This window comes from Callithrix jacchus, chromosome 1, assembly GCF_049354715.1.
Source record: "Callithrix jacchus isolate 240 chromosome 1, calJac240_pri, whole genome shotgun sequence".
Taxonomy (NCBI): Eukaryota; Metazoa; Chordata; class Mammalia; order Primates; family Cebidae; genus Callithrix; species Callithrix jacchus.
Window position 1 is genome coordinate 156,291,311 of NC_133502.1, and position 17,781 is coordinate 156,309,091.

The following is a 17,781-nucleotide window of genomic DNA, read 5'->3' on the forward strand; positions in this document are numbered from 1 at the left end:
ACTTTTCTCCCCTCTAAGCCACTGTTTGAAACTCACCTGGGTCACTCTATAGACTGGTGGCTTAGAATTCAGAAGCTCAAGCCATCCTTGCATGGGCCCCACCAATCTAATCTGTTCTCTCATCTTTGGCAGTTCTTTTCTGTACATTGCAACCTCCACCTCCCAGGTTCAAGTGATTCTTGTGCCTCAGCCTCCTGAGTAGCTGAGATTACAGGTGCACACCACCATGCCCAGCTAATTTTTGTATTTTTCGTAGAGACAGGGTTTTGCTATGTTGGCCAGGCTGGTCTCAAAACTCCTGACCTCAAGTAATCTACCTGCCTCAGCTTCCCAAAGAGCTGGCATTATAGGCATGAACCACTGTGCCCAGCCTGAGGGAATCTTCCTTCTATCTGAGCTACCTTCTCTTGTAGCATTTAAAATGTACTCTCCTGCATTTAAAAATGTGTCTTCTTTTGGCCAGGTACAGTGGCTCATGCAGAAAAAAATTTAGCTGGGCATGCTGGTGCATGCCTGTAATCCCAGCTACTTGAGGGGATGAGGCAGGAGACTTGCTTGAACCCAGGAGGCAGAAGTTGCATTGAGCTGAGATCGCGCCATTGCACTCTGGCCTGGGTGACAGAGTAAGACTCTGTCTCAAAAAACAAACAAACAAAACCAAATATCTCCTTTCAATCTGAAGCTGACTTCTTTTCCTGGAGTATTCCGTGTGTTAACCTGGTAGGGTCTACTCTCCAGGGAAGTCTTGCCTCCTGGACTTCACTGACCAAGCTTGACTATCCAGGAGATGCAGTGTCAGTCCCCTGTGTGCGTCTGCTCTCGAAACAGGCAAGAAGTTGTCAGTTTCTACTTCTGCCAAAACAAACATCTAGTAAGCCAAAACCTTTCTCAGATCTGAAGCGATTTTTCTTCTGATGTGGATTCTGCCATTGTATCATATTGTTTTGGAAAGTCATGTAATTTCTCTTAGGTATTTTAAATCATACTGTGACACTGTCCCTATACCAAAATGTCTCTGAGAAAACTGGCTACCAAGGAAAGGGAAATAAAAAGAAAACTAGGCTGGGTGTGGTGGGTCATGCCTCTGTGTAATCCTAGTACTTTGAGAGGCCAAGTCGGAAGGATTGTTTGAGCTCAGGAGTTTGACTTTGAGACCAGCCTGGGCAACATGCCAAAACCCAGTCACTACAAAAAAAAAAAAAAAAGGTTAGCCAGGGGTGCTGGCATGCACCTATAGTGCTAGCTACTTGGGCTGAGGTGGGAAGATCACTTGAGCCTAGGAGGCAGAGGTTGCTGTAAGACAAAGTTGCACCACTGCACTCCAGCCTGGGTGACAGAGGGAGACTTTTTGTCAAAACAATGATAATGATAACAACGATAATAATGAAGAAAACTAGCACTTAGAGGAGCATCTACTTTACTTCAGGGCCAGTTCTTAGCGCTCAAGTTGCATTATCTGATTTAATTTTTATAAATGTTTTGCAGCTGGGAGAACAGAGACTCAGAGAACTTATGTACCTCTTTTGAGATAATCCTATAAATGCCACTATTGGATTCAATACCCAGGTTAGTGCCTCCAAAGCGCTTTATCTTTCAACTGCTGTAAGTAGAACTTATGGCAGCAAGTCATCCTGTATGGAGCAAAACCATGGCTCACTGAAGCAATATCCCATCTATACACATACACACTGGAAAAAGGAGTGAGTGTGTCGAATAAAAGACATCCAGCTCCAAATCTTCTTCACCTGCAATTTGTTGGAAGATGGATAATGAGCATCATCTGAATTGCCAAAGAGCAAGAAGGGGAAAGACATCTGGCAGAGAAGAGGGATGATACCAATTTGCTAGTTATTCTAGTGATGATTGCTCATGGGGCAGCCGGAACAGAAATATGGCTACAAGCTTGAATTTGTTGATTTTAGTTGCAATAAGGATCTCTCTCTCTCCCTCTCTCTCTCTCTCTCTGTGTGTGTTAGATGCACGCGTTTTAAAAAGCAGATGGAAAGATTCTTCTTCCTGATAATAATGTTTATGAGACATATTAGAATTCATAAAGTGCTTTGTTCATTCACTGTTTTGTTGAATCCTTGCCATAGTACAGAAAGGATAGCATAAATGTGGCAATTTTATAGTAGAAGAAACTCTGCCCCAAATTCAGTCTCAGAACAAAACTTGGGTTCACAAGCCAGTCTAAATCTCAGTCCCGTGCCACTTCATACTTGCCTGTGACATTTCTAGATTTTGCTTCTCTTAGGATAAGTGTATAGGCAACTAAATAAATTTACTTAAGACTTGAGGCTAGGTGTGGTGGCTCATGCCTGTAATCCCAGCACTTTGAAAAGCTGAGGTGGGCAGATCACAAGATCAGGAAATTGAGACCATCCTGTCTAACATGGTGAAATCCTGTCTCTACTAAAATACAAAAAAAAAAAAAAAAAAGAAGCAGCTGGGTGTGGTGACACATGCCTATAGTCCCAGTTACTCAGGAGGTTGAGGCAGGAGAATTTCTTGAACCCGGGAGGTGGAGGTTGCAGTGAGCTGAGATCGCACCACTGCACTCCAGCCTGGGTGACAGAGCTAGACTCCAAAAAAAAAAATAGAGTTGGAAAGGAGAATGATCAGATGATCAGGACATGTCTAAGAAAAGAAAAAGAATAAAGTCTAATGTATAGCAGCCAAAATAAATAAAGTGAAGCAGCATTCAACAATATGGATACATCTTAGTAATGTAATATTAAATAAAATAATTAGATTTCAATTGATTAATTAGGACACGACACTATTTTTATAAGTTTAAAAACAAGATCTAATAAATACACATACTTTTTAGGAATACATATAGATACGATAAAACTATATATTAAGAAAAGCAAGGGAATGAAGACTATAGGATTTAGGGTGATGGTTACTCTGTCTGAGAGAAGAGAGGAACCATGGAGTTAGATGGAGGTTATTATGGAAGTTCTCATTTTAGTTGTTAGAGGTAGTTTTAAATGTAAGAATGTATACATCAAAAAAACCCCGATAAATGGCTACTAAAATAAGTAAAAGTGAGTCATGCAAAAACTAATGATCAGAATATATAATGAACCATTAGGACTAATTCTGTTCTGTTAACCTGTAGTCCTATAGGTAAAAAACAGCAATAGCAATATAGGTCTCTAAAAAACTGATGGACCTGGCTGGTCATAATAAGACTTATTTCTCACATACAGTATCGTGATCCAGAGGGCCTCTTCTATCCTATAGATGTGCTAACTGGATTATGTGTCATATTGGGTAAGACGGGGCAAAGAAGACAGAAGAAACACATTCGCTTTAACTACCTCAACCTGCAAATAACAAATGTCATTGCTGCTCATACTTCATTGGCCAAAACTAGTTACATGGTCCCAGACTATTTGCTGGAGAAATTGGGAGATACACAGGAGGAAATGAGTATTTACAAAGCACTATCTGTCCCTGCCACACTTCTTTAATTTTTTATTTTCCTTGTTAAAGATGAACAATTCTAAGTAAGATTCTATTTTTACCTATCCTTTTTATGAGCTTTAAGAGAGAAATTCACTTCATATAAAGAGCTTGGGTTTGGAGTCAGACATATCTGCGTTTGTTTGAATCTTATCTCTCCTCTAAATGACTTAGGTGAACTTAAGTCATATCTCTTCTCTGGGCTTGTTTTCTTATATGTAAATTGGAGATAATAATCCAAATGTTGCAGGATTAGTGTAAGGCCAAGGTTGTAAGATGTCCACTAACATGTTGGAATCTCAGTAATTTACTAAATGGTAGTAATTATTACTATGCAAACCTGCTATGAGGTCATTGTTCAAGTTATTCAAATCTCAGTGTAGCTTTAGAGATTGTCAGCAATATCTTCTTTCATCATTGCTTTAAAATAAAGCCACGAAGCCCTTGGTAGTGTTGCTATCTTGAAAAGAACCTGCCTAGAACTAGGAAGGTATCTATGTATGCCAGAGGCCTGGTACAAGTGGGACAGCTGTGTCTTACTCTGGTCATAGTGATGCTTAAGACTGGTATTCTCTGAGGAACAAGTAAACATTTTGGGTGCTGATGGTTTTCATAAGACTCACGGGCACTCTTTAGAAACTCTTTGTATTTGTCAGGATAAACTAGGTTACACAGCTGTAACAAATATTAATGGCTTAATGAAACCAGAGGTTTATGTCTTACTTATGAAAAGTTTACTGAAGATCTAGGAGAATTTCAAAGCCACTGGCTCTTCAAGTAATGATTCAGTGATCCATGTGTGAGTCGCTTCCTCTGTCCTATAGCTAAGCTATTTGGAAAATACAACCTATTCAGTTGAAATGACAGAAGAGGTCCTGGAGATTATGACTTGGCAATTGCTTTGGCCAGGAATTAACACTTAACTGTTTCCACACACGTGCATTGGTTACAATTAGATGGTGCTGCCTAGCTAGAGGGATGGTGGGAAAATAGAATCTTTCTTGTGCCCAGAAGAAAAAGCAAGTTAAATATGGGTGAGCACCAGAATTGTCTGCCACACTCTGGTTCTCCACTGAACCTCTGCCATAAATGGGCTGTCTCACATGGACAAGAGGACAGCAAGGTTGTCTTTATAGAGAGGACATGCTTCACAGTCCATATACGTCAAGGAGTCCCTGTACTCCTTACCCTTAAAAATATTTTGAGTGTTCTGCCTCCATGTTTTTGTTCATGCTAATTCATCATCCCAGAATGTACTTCCCTTACATTCCTGTATTTTCAAATTTTACCCATTTTTTCAATGCTTCATCTTAAACGCCATCTCCTTTTTCTTCATCTTCTGCTGTGTTTAACTTTTTCTTCTCTTCTACAGCGTGTTATTCTTCTCTTGAGATCCTCTGGCATGTTTACTCTTACCCCTTCATTTTGTGTTCAAACATGTGAGTGAGCCAAATTCAAAGTACTAAGAGAAACTTGTCAAACTTGGAATCCTAGTCACAACCTTCATTCTGAGGATCAGGAGGTACAGTTGTGTTCTTCACATGGGTGAAATGTGGCCTGCCCTCTGAACTCATAAAATGTGGCTGGCAATTGAGAAGGATATGAGCAAAGATGTAAATATGGCTTCCCCAGACCTCCTCGGGAATCTCTCTCTGGACTTAATGATTGCATTACCTCCTTAGGTCAGTCAATTTGTCTGACTGGATGTCTGTCTGCTCTGTACCTGGGACAAGGGACAATTGGCAGCCAGCTGCTACTGTCCAGCTGGGCCAAACAATGAGATCTGGGTCTGCATCCAGGCAGCAGCTCCTGGCAATGGCAAAATTCCCTTTGTAAGGTGTTGCTGCTTCACCAGATGCAGTGATCTGAATGCTCTGTCCCCCATAAATTCATACATTGAAATCTTAACTCCCAAGCCAATGGTAATAAGAGGTGGGGTCTTTTGGAAGGTGATCAGATCATGAGCCTGGAGCACTCATGAATGGAATCAATGCCTTTTTAGAAGTAGCCAATGGAAGCTCATTTGTCTCTTCCACCACATGAGGACACATTGACAAAGTACCATCTATGACCCAGAAAGTGGGCCTTACCAGCACCTGCCCATGGCGCCACACTGATATTGAACTTCCCAGCCTTCAGAACTCTGGGAAATAAATTTCTGTGTTTTATAAGTAAGTTTCTCAGTCTAAAATATTTTGTTATAACAGCCCAAATGCACCAAGACACCATTCATCTGAAACTTGGCTATTGATCGTAGCCTGATCTGGTGTGTAAGCAGTTTGTTAAAGTATGCAGTGTTCCTGGGTGTCTTACACTTCTGGGCTCAGATACTCTGGTTCTCTTAAGACCTTTCATAGGAGGTTCTTTTCACCAGCATTTTTTATGATGAAAGCATTACTGCAGATCTACACATAGGAAGGGAAGTCCTACTTGTTCTATGCCCTTGTGAAATCCTGCCTTGTGAACGGCAGCTGCATGAACGTGTGCAAACCTAACCAAGCTTTCAGGACCAATACATGAAGGAACAAACACCCATGGAACTTCCCCAACGTGCCGGGCACCGTGCCAGTGTGTTAACATACTTTCTTTTACTTAATCTTTACAACAGCCCTGTAAGGTAGCAATTACCAGCTCTATTTTAGTAGATAAAAAGACACTGAGATTCAAAGAGCTAGCACCCAAGTCCCACAGGTTAGAAGGTACACCAGCTGGATAGATGCATGAACCCTACATCATGGCTCATGTGACCTTATTACATTCTGGACTCAAATTTGTCCTCTGTTAGGCCAGTAGATATGGTCAGGCTGGACTCCAGAAACTGATCACACACTGGGCATCCCATCAGTTCTACCCCATCATTGGTGGGGTGCCTGCCTCTTTCAGACTGTGACTTAGAGTCTGAGTGAAGATTTTACCACATTTTCTATGACTTCAGCAACAATCTTCCCAGGTGTTCAGTGCCTGACAGGATACAGAGACTCCATACATATTATCTCAGTTAAGCCCCACAACCGCATTAAATGCAGGCAGAAGTTAAACAGGAGGAAGCTGTGGCTCAGAGCGAAGGCAAGAGTTCAAGGACACACAGTTATTTGGGGTAAGAATCAGATGCTGGGATGAGAATCATCCTTCTGCTATCTAGGGGCTCCTCTGAGTAGCCATAGTCACAATGATAAAAGCCAGAACAGAGGAGGTAGACCCAGACCATGACATTTGGAAGGGCCTATTGCAAGAGTGTCAGTTTCTCCTCTACCCTTGGCTCTGAAATGGGAATAATAATTCTGATATTTCATGATGATTGTGAAGATGAAATAGGCATAATATTGCATCAAAGCACTAGCCCAGGCCAGGTGTGGTGGCTCAACCCTGTAATTCTGGCACTCTGGGAGGCCAAGGAGGGTGGATTGCCTGAGTCTAGGAGTTCAAGACAAGCCTGGGCAATATAGTGAAACCTCTTCTTTACTAAAAATACAAAAAAATTAGCGAGGTACAGTGGTGGGTGTCTATTGACCACCACTGGGATACAGTGGGGTGTCCCAGCTACTTGGGAGTCTGAGATGAGAGAATCAGCTGGGCCCAAGAGATCAAGGCTGCAGAGGGCAGAGATGGCACCACTGCATTCCAACCTGGGCAACCAGAGGAAGACCCTACATTTAAAAAAAAAAAAAAAAAAGCAGGGTGCAGTGGCACACACCTGTAATCCCAGCACTTTGGGAGGCCAAGGTTGGTGGATCACAAGGTCAAGAGATTGAGACCATCTTGGCCAACATGGTGAAACACTGTCTGTACTAAAAATACAAAAATTAGCTGGGTGTGGTGGCATATGCCTGTAATCCCAGCTACTTGAGAGGCTGAGGCAGGAGAATCGCTTGAACTGGGGAGATGGAGGTTGCAGTGAGCCGAGATCACGCCACTGTACTCCAGCCTGGTGACAGAGCAAGACTCCATCTAAAAGAGAAAAAGAAGCCCCAGCCCAGCTCCTGGCCTGTAGGGAAATACCTTAGCTAACATGGGCCTAAATATTAGGTGACTGTCACCATACGTGTACCCTGATAATTTCTGGAACATTAGAAAGAGACTGCTTTGGACTCTATTCAATGGCCTCTAATTCTTCATTACATGTGCCTCTGTGGTAGGGGTGGAAAAGGATAAGGCAAGTGGAGGAAGGTTAGAGAAGGAGCAAGGAAACCACTTAGGACTGCCCTTGCTTCTTTATTTCTTCTGTGTGTAGTCATTTGCACCACAGCCATGGAGGGAGAAGATAATTCATTCATGGCTTTGTCAGCATTTTGCCCTGGTCCAGAGAGGCGTGGCCTTTGCCAGAGCCTTGGGAAACAGCATCGCTGGGCTTTCTGGGTAATGGCTGTATTTAAGTACTATCTGGCTTTTCACAGTCAGCTGACTGATAAATAGGATCTTGACAGGAAACCCACCCCCGCAATGGGTAGTCAATGGCACTTTCAGCTGAGCTCATTTCAAGAAGCAGCTGATCATAAACCAGAACTGTAACCTCAAGATGGATTCTATTTGTGAGATAGGAATGGTGGTTTCTAAGCCTTGAGCAGTGTTAAGCGCCCCTGTTTCCAGGAGAAGTTTTGTTCTGCGTGGTGCTTCCCTGCTTGCACAGCAGGCTCCTTCACATAAACACTTTAACCTCCTGGCAACCCTGTGACGTAGATTGTCAGAGATTACCACTCGCCTTTCTCCAAGAGGAAACTGGGGCTCGGTGAGGGCGAGGGCTTTGCTGGAGCTTGAGCCGCTGGATCAGACCTTTGGCTATAGACCCCCGGACTAGAATTTCTTCCTCTTATGATTTTGTTCACAGAATATAATTCCAGGAGGTTTTCTCACCTTTGATCAGTACTTTTGGACCCAGTAATCTAAAATGGGAAATTGAGGCTACAGAGAGATTACATTCCCTGCCCCAAACCACACAGCTAGTAAGTAGCAAATCCAGGATTAAAATCCTGATTTTTGCATCTCGGTTCTTCATTGCTATGTCGGTGTTTCTCAGACAAGGACTATCATGATCCATTCTCAGAGAACCACGTTACACAGTTTAAAAATGCGCGTTTTTGTTTTGTCAACAATCTTTAATCTCATTTTGCCTCTTATGCATTAACAACTACTTAAAAAGTGTTCGTTAATAATTTGAAATGGAAAGACTTCTTTTAAATGCATTAAATAAGATAGTCTTTGTTTCAGTTTGCAAACCTTAAAGTGGATGGAGACTGTGTCTCATGTCTGAGGTAACTTTCTAGAGTTCTATGAGTTTTTTTTTCCATCTGAAAAAGTTTATATATTACACAAGTTTGAAGAACTCTGAGCTATGATTCACAGTTTCCCTGTTGAGTTGTAGAAACATTTCCGCATTCTCTCCTTGAAGTCTGTGAGTGAGTGATTATTATAATCATTTTGCAGATGAGGAATCTGAAGAGAGGTTTAGATTTGTATCTAAGCTCACAAACCTAGGAACTCACCGATTCTAGCTTCAAACCATGTCTTGTAACATCCATCCAGGTTACCTCCTAAGAAAATGAGAAATTCAGGTTTTTAGCCAGAGGGTGAATGAAAGGCTCTGATTTCTCCCTGAAAGATATAGAGGGGCATGGATTCAAATGGGCAGAGTTAAAATGAGGAATGTGACAAATTTCCTCTTGGTCAACAGGGGTCCTAGCAGGAACACAAAATGATGTTTTAATCCCATCCACTTTGGCCATTCACCTGTCGGAGCCATCTCCATCTCCAGGCTTCTACAAGATGATAATTCCCAAATTCCATTGCAATGTTTAGGATTCTGCAGCCAAAGCACTCAGACTTCTTCAGCTTTAAGCAAAGAATTGCAAATGTTCGCATCCATTTTCTTATCTGGACCGGTTCTCCCACTGCCTTCTGCATGTGGTCTTCACAAGGCTTTTATGAATGCATGAAGTTTGTTCCTGCTTGTTTTAGTGTTGCAGTGTTTTAACTGCCACAACGCAGTGGTATCTACAGATAAATTAACTAGATATGTTGAAAAATTATGGGCAAGAATCCTGTCCTCTTCACTCAGCCTAATGCATCCATGGGGAGAATCTGCCTTGGGAGTTGCAGGGAGAAGAGCTCTATGAAGTATAGACCAGAAAAACAAGCCAGTCCAATGATTCTATTACTCCTAAAGTTCTGGACTGTTTTCACTTAAATTAATGGCAGTTTTCACTAAAGTTGCCCCGTCTCTGAACCTGGCAATTTCTCCTTTAGCTTATTTGCGGAGCTGCTTCCAATGGGACTTTCTGCTGTGAATCATGGCAGGTCAGGTTGCCGACACATAATATTTTTGTATCACTAAGGATGTCCTTGTCCAGATCTCAGATTCACTCTCCTCACTTCCCGAAAGGAGAAAGTTTCTAAAGAACTATTAGAGCACTCACCACAAAAGGCCTCTTCCTTCCCGCCCCACATTCCAGCATCCAGCGTTTTCCCCTTTGCTTCATTCTCAGCATTGTATTTAAAGCTGGGGGAACATGTGCTTTTGGGAAAGAAGCTCTGTAATCCTTGGTCCCTGAAGTGATTTTCAATAGGAAATCTGAATTCCTGCTCCATGTAAAATGGGTCTCAGATGCCGAGAAATTAGTTTTTCAGTGTAATTTATGATTTACATTTCATAAATCAGTGCTATTTTGCCTACAAATCATTTTGGAAAATGTTACAGCTTTATAAAATATGAGTCAGGGCAGGGAATACTGATTGGAAATCGAGGTTTATATGTTGATCCCCGGTCCTGTCACCAAGTATTCATGAGATTTTGGCAAGTTGCCCCAAAACTTTGAGTTTCACAGGGGGTTGTAAAATTATTAAATTACATTTTTCAATGATTAATTCATTAGTTGAATACATATTTATTGCCTGGCAACTCTCTGCCAGGCACCATGCTGGTCCTTTCCAATTCTTACATGTTATAAAAATCTAAGCTTATGATGGATTACATTCTTACAGGATGGATTTAACAGAAAGGGGGTACCATTCTGGGAGTCAGAAACATGATTTGATTTGATTTGTTCACTACCTCTGCAGAGTAGTAGCTCCGTTTTATAAAGGAGGAAACTGAGCTCAGAGGTTGAAGGACATAAGCGAGATTGCATTTCTTCGAAGTGGTAGAGCCTCGTCTGAAACTCAGGTCTGCCTAGTTGTTTCTCTAGGACTCACTGACCCCGCTAGGACAACCCAATTTTATGTCCATTCTTAGTATTTTCAAACAAGAAACTCAGGCACAACTTTGTTTTCTAGTAAAAATGGAGATTGACTTGTACTTTGTGATTGATTTGGCTGCCTTCTCTAATCAGGACAGATTCCTTCTGATGTGGTTTGGATCTGTGTCCCCATCCAAATCTCAGGTTGAATTGTAATCCCCTAGTGGTCTGTGATTGGATTATGGGAGCGAATCCTTCATGAATGCTTTAGCACCTTCCCTTTGGCACTGTTGCCATGACGGTGAGTCAGTTCTCATGGTTTAAAAGCGTGCAGCATCTCCCCCTTCCCTCTCTTTCTCCTACTCTGGCCATGTGAGGTGCTGGCTCTCCCTTCACCTTCTGCCATAATTGTAAGTTTCCTGAGGCCTCTCTAGAATCTGAGCAGATGCCAGCATCATGCATCCTGCAAGCCTGCAGAACCATGAGCCAATTAAACCTCTTTTCTTTTTTTTTTTTTTCTCCTCTTTTCTTTTTAAATTACCCAAGGTCAGGTATTTCTTTATAGCAGTGCAGGAATGAACGAATACACCCTCCTACACTGAGAGTGGAACTGTACACAGTTCTCTGCATAGGCAGAACAGAATGGCTGATGAGGGGTTTGGGATCAGATTCTCCAGGATGCTTGTACAACAGAAGAAGCGTACGTTGGAGACGGCCCTAAAGTTTAGAGTCCATCACAATCTCTACTCTGCCTTTCAGGTATAGACAACCTAGCAGTAGCATAGGAATGTCCAAAAGAGAATCATTCACGAGTCAGGCAGACAGTTACTAAGAAAGTAACTTAGCAGTGGAGCCAGTCTATCACCTGAAACCCTGTACTTCTTAGCGTTCTTTAAATATATGTGTAAGTAAGAGACAGTAGCAACTTAATGGCTTTGAGTTCTAGAGAGAAGGCTTTAAAATGCTGAACTTCGGATAACTAAATAGCAATAGGTTTCAAGGAAGGAAAGAGAAATCACTGGGAATTTTAAGCAGGATAGAGTTTAATATTGATAACTGAATGCTTACAAAATACTTGTAAAGGCTGAAGGAATAGATTCTAGGATAGGCTTCTTGGGTGCTTTCCAAGAAATACAGAACTAACCTACCAGAAGAGCTGCTACTTCTGAGTGTGCCACTAGTACTGGGTAGATCTTGAATGGGAGGCAGCACCATTGCAACACCTGGACAGCAGGAAGCAGGACGATGGATACTCCAAGCTGTAATCCATGGATCAGGAAGTCAGATCAAGAAGCTAGCCCTACCACCACTCTTTGTCAGTACACAGGACCCTGGAAAATGAACACTGCAGTGTGCTTTAAGAAAAACACAACTTTCCCAAGCAGAAGTCAAGGAGATGGCCTCTGTCTTACTTCTTTTTTTTCAACAAATGAATGCATCAAATTGGGTCTCCAACCTCTTCATTTGCAAGAAAGGTGAAATTGAAGGTTGAGGCTGTCAGTGCAAGTATCTACTGCAATGGGGAAAAGTCATTCTTCACAGAGATTCTTTTCTAGCATTACTTAAAACTCCAAGGGTAGAAGAACTTCCTCCAAAAAAGCAAAGTAAAGCAAAACAAGACCACTTACTACTCTTTTTATACCTTTAGTAGTAGAAGTTATCCCAATAATGGAGGCATTCGTCTTCAGGGATTTACATTCTCTTTGTTCCATTCAGAAAGGGCCAAGCCAACTGTGTCCAATTTAGGGTCCAATTTTTCCTCTGTTTGAACTTCAGCCAGTTGATGTCCAATACCATCATTTCTAGCAGGAATTTTTTTTTATTAAAAAAAAGATGTGTCCAATAGGAAAATTGGTAGTCCCATCTCCTTACTAGAACAATAGATGACAAATGTACATTCAGTTTCATTTACATCAGACCCTGAGCACCAACTCTGTTTTAAGCCCTGAGCCAGGCACTGGGCATATAGAGGTGAATGAGACACTGCTAAATAGGAGAGCCAGGTGAGTAAACAGATCGCTACATGATGGAGGTGAGCCAGGGAGGGTGAAAGCATACAAATGAACCTTGAAATAGGGACAGATAACGTTGGAGAAACAAGACTCTGTTAACTCCTCTTTGTACAGCCAGTCTGCTGTAGTTGCCCACATAGTCCACACGTTGACACAAAAGAGTATAGTCTTCCTGGTGGCAGTGGTTCTGAAGATCAGTGTACTCTTGATAACTCCTTGGGGTTGGCAGCTTCTGAAATGGCTCCCAGTGATCCCTGCTACCTGGTATTCAGGCTTTGTGTAAATTCCTCTCCTTAAGAATGGATTGGACATAGTGATTTGCTTCTAACAAAAAAATATGGGAGATGTGATGGGTTATAGTCCAAATGTTAAAGTGCCGATGTTGAGAAACTCTGGGCTGGAACTTAGTCTTCCCTGGCCATTCTCCTGGTCTCCCTGATTGATCAGCTTCCAGATATTTCCTCTGACTTTTATGCCTGAAGCCACTTGGATGAACCATCCATACCAGTCAGCACACTCTATCCTCACACTCTTAAACACATACACCACCTATGCTATAAATGAAATGTGTTCCCTAAAAATTCATATGTTGAGGCCTAACCCACAATGTGATGGTATTAGGAGGTGAGGCTTTCGGGACATGATTAGGTCATGAGGTGAAGGCTTAACAATTAAGACTAGTATCTTATGAAAGACCCCAGAAAGCTCCTTTATCTCTTCCACTCTTGCCTCTTTCACCCCTTCCACTTTGCACCTTCCACTTGTAAGAAGGCACTATCTACAAACAAGGAAGCAAACCTTCACCAAACACCAAATCTGGCACCTTGTTCTCGACTTCCCACCTGCAAAATTGTGAGAATTTCTGTCATTTATAAGCCACTCAGTTTATGGTGTTTTTGTCATAGCAGCCCAAAGGGACTAAGCCAACCTCCGCTAAACAGCCCGGTTCCATGAGGGCATCATCTCCGACTAGTGTTCTCCAATATTGCCTGTTCCATGCAGTCGCTCCTCTTTTTCTGTCTTTGCTGGGATCTCAGGGGCACAGAGCGGTGGAGGCCACAACCCAGTCTGTCAGTCAGTCCATCAAAGGTCAGTCCCTTAGCAAAGGACTGTTTTCACTTAGTCTCACTTATCACACTGGCAACAACTCAGCCCCACCAAGAAATCTGACAGTTTTGGATAAGGACAAATACATTTTCTGGAGGAATACAATGGAGCCACCAGAAAGACAAATAGCAGAATGCTTTAAAAAAAAAAAGAAGTGTATGCTAACAAAACCTTTTCTGTTTGTGTTTCTAGAAGAGCAGAGACATCATTGCTACTTTTGTCATTTCTTTTTATTTCTTCTGAAAGCATTAACTCTGAGAAGAATGACTTGCCAATAACCATCCCACCTAGGGGACTGACATGACAGGCCTACTCTACGTGGGGTGATCTGAAGGGAAGGAGGGAGTCATGGACCCAAACAGAATGATCTGGGTCCATAGTCCTGAGAGAAAGCCTTCCTTTTGTTACTAAGAAATATGCTCTCTTATAAGACTTCTTTCCAAGGGTTTTTTAGGGCCAGAGTCTTGTTTTTATTTTCCCCTCCTGAGCATAAATGAGACAGCCACCACTGTGTACCTGAGAAGCATCTAGTCTACCCTCTGTGGTGGGTTCATGTCCTTCCTCCATGTCTGAGTAGCTCCTCACCATTGGTACCTTGTCTGCCAAGTTCAGGACCTGAGAAGTGGAGCGTGAAGAATGTCTCACCCACAGCAAGCTGTTTGCCTTGACACAGAGACTCAATCTGAGTCCCTGCAGCTTTCACCACTCTGGGAAGGCAGAGAAGAAAACCAGAAAGTTCTGGGCAACTTTGTTGAGTTTATTTATTCTTTTATTTCATAAACATGGAAAGCCTAATATACGTCAGGTTCCACGCTAGATGGCAGAGGCTCATACATGGGTCAGACACAATCTGTAAGCTCTGAAAATTCATGGTCTTTGGGGTGGGATGGGGGTGTGAACAAGGGGTCCTAGGCAGTGAATGATGACAATATGGGGGATGAGGTGGCCTCCTAGAGCAGGTAACCATAAGTGGAGGTGCTAGGCTCCTGGTTCCCCTTCTTGTCTGTTTTTCTTGAACACTTGAGAAATAGTTATGGTATACTTGGATTATGATATTTTTTACTAAAAATACACATACCTGTACTCTTAAACATACTCTTAAACCAAGACTTGCCAATCCTGGGAATTTACAGAATAGAAAACACACATATATAATGGCATATAGATACAAATGTTTTTGCAGAAGTTTATACTGTCACAAGAACTGGTAAATAAGATAATTTCCAAATAACTTATTGTATATTTATCTTAGGGGATATATTGCAGCTATTTAAAAGAAAAAAAAGAGTGAAGCTATGTAACTTGGGGGAGTTGTCTGTGAGCTATCATTGAATGAGAAAAGATAAGCAAACATGCAATATGTTGCTTTTTGTAAAGCAACAATAAAAATCTGATGTACGACTTATATGAATATATATCAGGTATCTAAAGCAATCCAAGGAAGAATGCACATAGGTTGTGTTGGATATTTTCTTTTTGCCTCCCAAATTCACTCCATTCCCCTCCCCAGCCCGTGGTGTGCCCGGAGCCTGATCTTCATGGGCGGCATTTATAGTCCAGTATGCCCTTTTGTTTCTAGTTGGTTTCATGAATGGAAGCACCAGTAGGAGATGAGAAGGAGGGAGGGGCATGAGAACAGGGTGTTGTCCTCTCACTCCTTCCTGCCAGTGATGGTGGCAACAGGTAGCTGCCACTCCTTTATTGAAGTCCACAGCTCCAGATGGGGGGCCCTCCATATGACCACTGTCTCCCTCTTATATAACCTTATCTTTGGCCCTTCAGGTCTAAAGGGCAATTCACTATCCTTTGCTAGTTTTTCTTAACCCTGCTATCACTTAGAAAATTTTCCCTTAATTAAAATCTCCTTGAGTGCTGTTTGAGAGCACCACACCATCTATTTCCTGAAATGACCATGTCTGATACCGTTGTTAATGTGGGGTCTCTGGGGGACGGACTGTGGAGGTGAGAGTCAGTGATGGAGGGAAGAGGGGAGATTGGAAAGCCAAGCCAAAACAGAAAAGAAATGCACATATGGAGTCAAATAAATGTACATATATGCATGAAATCAAATTAAATATTTTTTTTTTTAAAAGAGAGGACTGGTTGGGCATGGTAGCTTACACCTGTAATTCCAGCACTTTAAGAAGCAGAGGCAGGTGGATCACTTGAGGTCAGGAGTTTGAGACCAGCCTGGGCAACATGGTGAAACCCCATCTCTACAAAATATACAAAAATTAACCAGGTGTGGTGGCTACTTGGGAGTCTGAGATGGGGGGATGGCTTGAGCCCAGGGGGCGAAGGTTGCAGTGAGCTGAGATCATGCCACTGCATGCTAGCCTGAGTGACAGATACAGACTCTGTCTGGGAAAGAAATGAAAAAAAAAAAAAAAAAAAAAAAAGGGACTTAAAAAAAAAAGAAAAATTCCCCTCTCTCAGCCCCTTCTTCACAGTGGTGACACCAGAAGAGTCTCTGCTCTCTATGCTCACTCTTTCTTTTGCCCATATGCTGTCCCCAAACCCAGAGCAGAAAGCTCCTATAACCTCCTCTTCCATGCACTCTCCCCCAGCTGAAGGACACTGTGAGTACACATGGGGCTGGAGGGCAGTCCTGGAGGTGAGGCATTCCTCAAATGCTCTAGCTACAGCCAGCCAGGCATTCTCCCTTACTTTACACATTCATTACCCTTCTCTCTGCAGGTTTTGTTCATGCTGATCATTCTGCGCACTCCCTCAAAGTCCAGGTCATATCTTTCCTCCCTGAGAAAGTCTTCCCAGGGTTCCCCTTCTCTACTCTTCAGACAATGTTAATCACTTCTGTCTTCCCATCTCTTCCCTTTTTCATGTATCCATTGTCACTTTTGACAACTGTCAGGCATCGCTTGGTCTGTTTTAGGCACTGGAGTGAAAACTCTTTGAGGGCAGGCACTAGAATGAATGCCCAAGCACAATTCTAGCATTCAGTGAGAACCCAGCTCTCAGGAAGTGCTCACTGACTGCACATTGCTTTGATTGACTGGCTGGTTGGTTGGTTCATTGATTATAGAGGTTTCCCAATGGAATGAATCTCTAAGCTGAACCAATTTAGTTCGTTGTCTTATGTATGAAGACTTCTGAGGACAGAGACAAGTAACTTGCCTGGAGGCTCAGAGCTAGCAATAGAACTGGGTTTGGAGCCCCTAAGCCAACGTCTGCTTTGAGAACATTTATACCTTCTCATGTCTGAAACCTCTCACTTTCTACCCATTCATCTCCCCAGCCTCAGGATGTCCTGGCTGGAGAGGCATGTGGCTAAAGTGGTTCTTTCTCCTACCACACTGAGCTCTATCTACACAGCTCAGATTTGCTCTTCTGTGCCCGACAATCTCTGCCTTGGAATGGCCACTTATCACTGATCCTATAGGGAGAGGCAGTTGGGGTGGGGAGGGGCATCTCTCCCTGGGCCCTGATATGTTATACTTTCCAGAAACCTAGAGTGAAGCATGTGAAGTTGACAGTCCTGTTTTATTTCAGGAAAGAGAGGAACCATGCACTCTACATGAATAATCAGAGGAGAAATGCTTATTCATCTTTTTTTTTGGCTTTCAGAAAACTTACATTCTTTCTAACCCAAGACCCGTTGTAAACATCTCCCTACAGAAATGATGACCCTTGTGATTTATGGTCAAAAGCTGATTCCCATCCAAAAGGACTGTGGGACACTCTGGGCCTCAAAAGTAAGTTTGTGGGACATACACAAACATGCACATACACACATTTTCTTTTTCTCACTCTCTTTTGCTCTCTGTCTCTCTCTTTCTTTCAAACCTAGTGATGAGCTCCCCGTTCAGGCTGCAGACTTGCTGGTACTCATGATGCCAGTGTGGCATTGGAATTCATCTCACTTTGGAAAGACTATTAAGTGTCTGTTGCTGTTTTGAACAAGAGTTGTTCTGGGCTGCTCCCATAGAAAAGTATTATTTGGTGCTGCACATAAAGAAAAATGCCTGTTATAATTCTGTTCTCATTCTCACTTCTATGTGGTC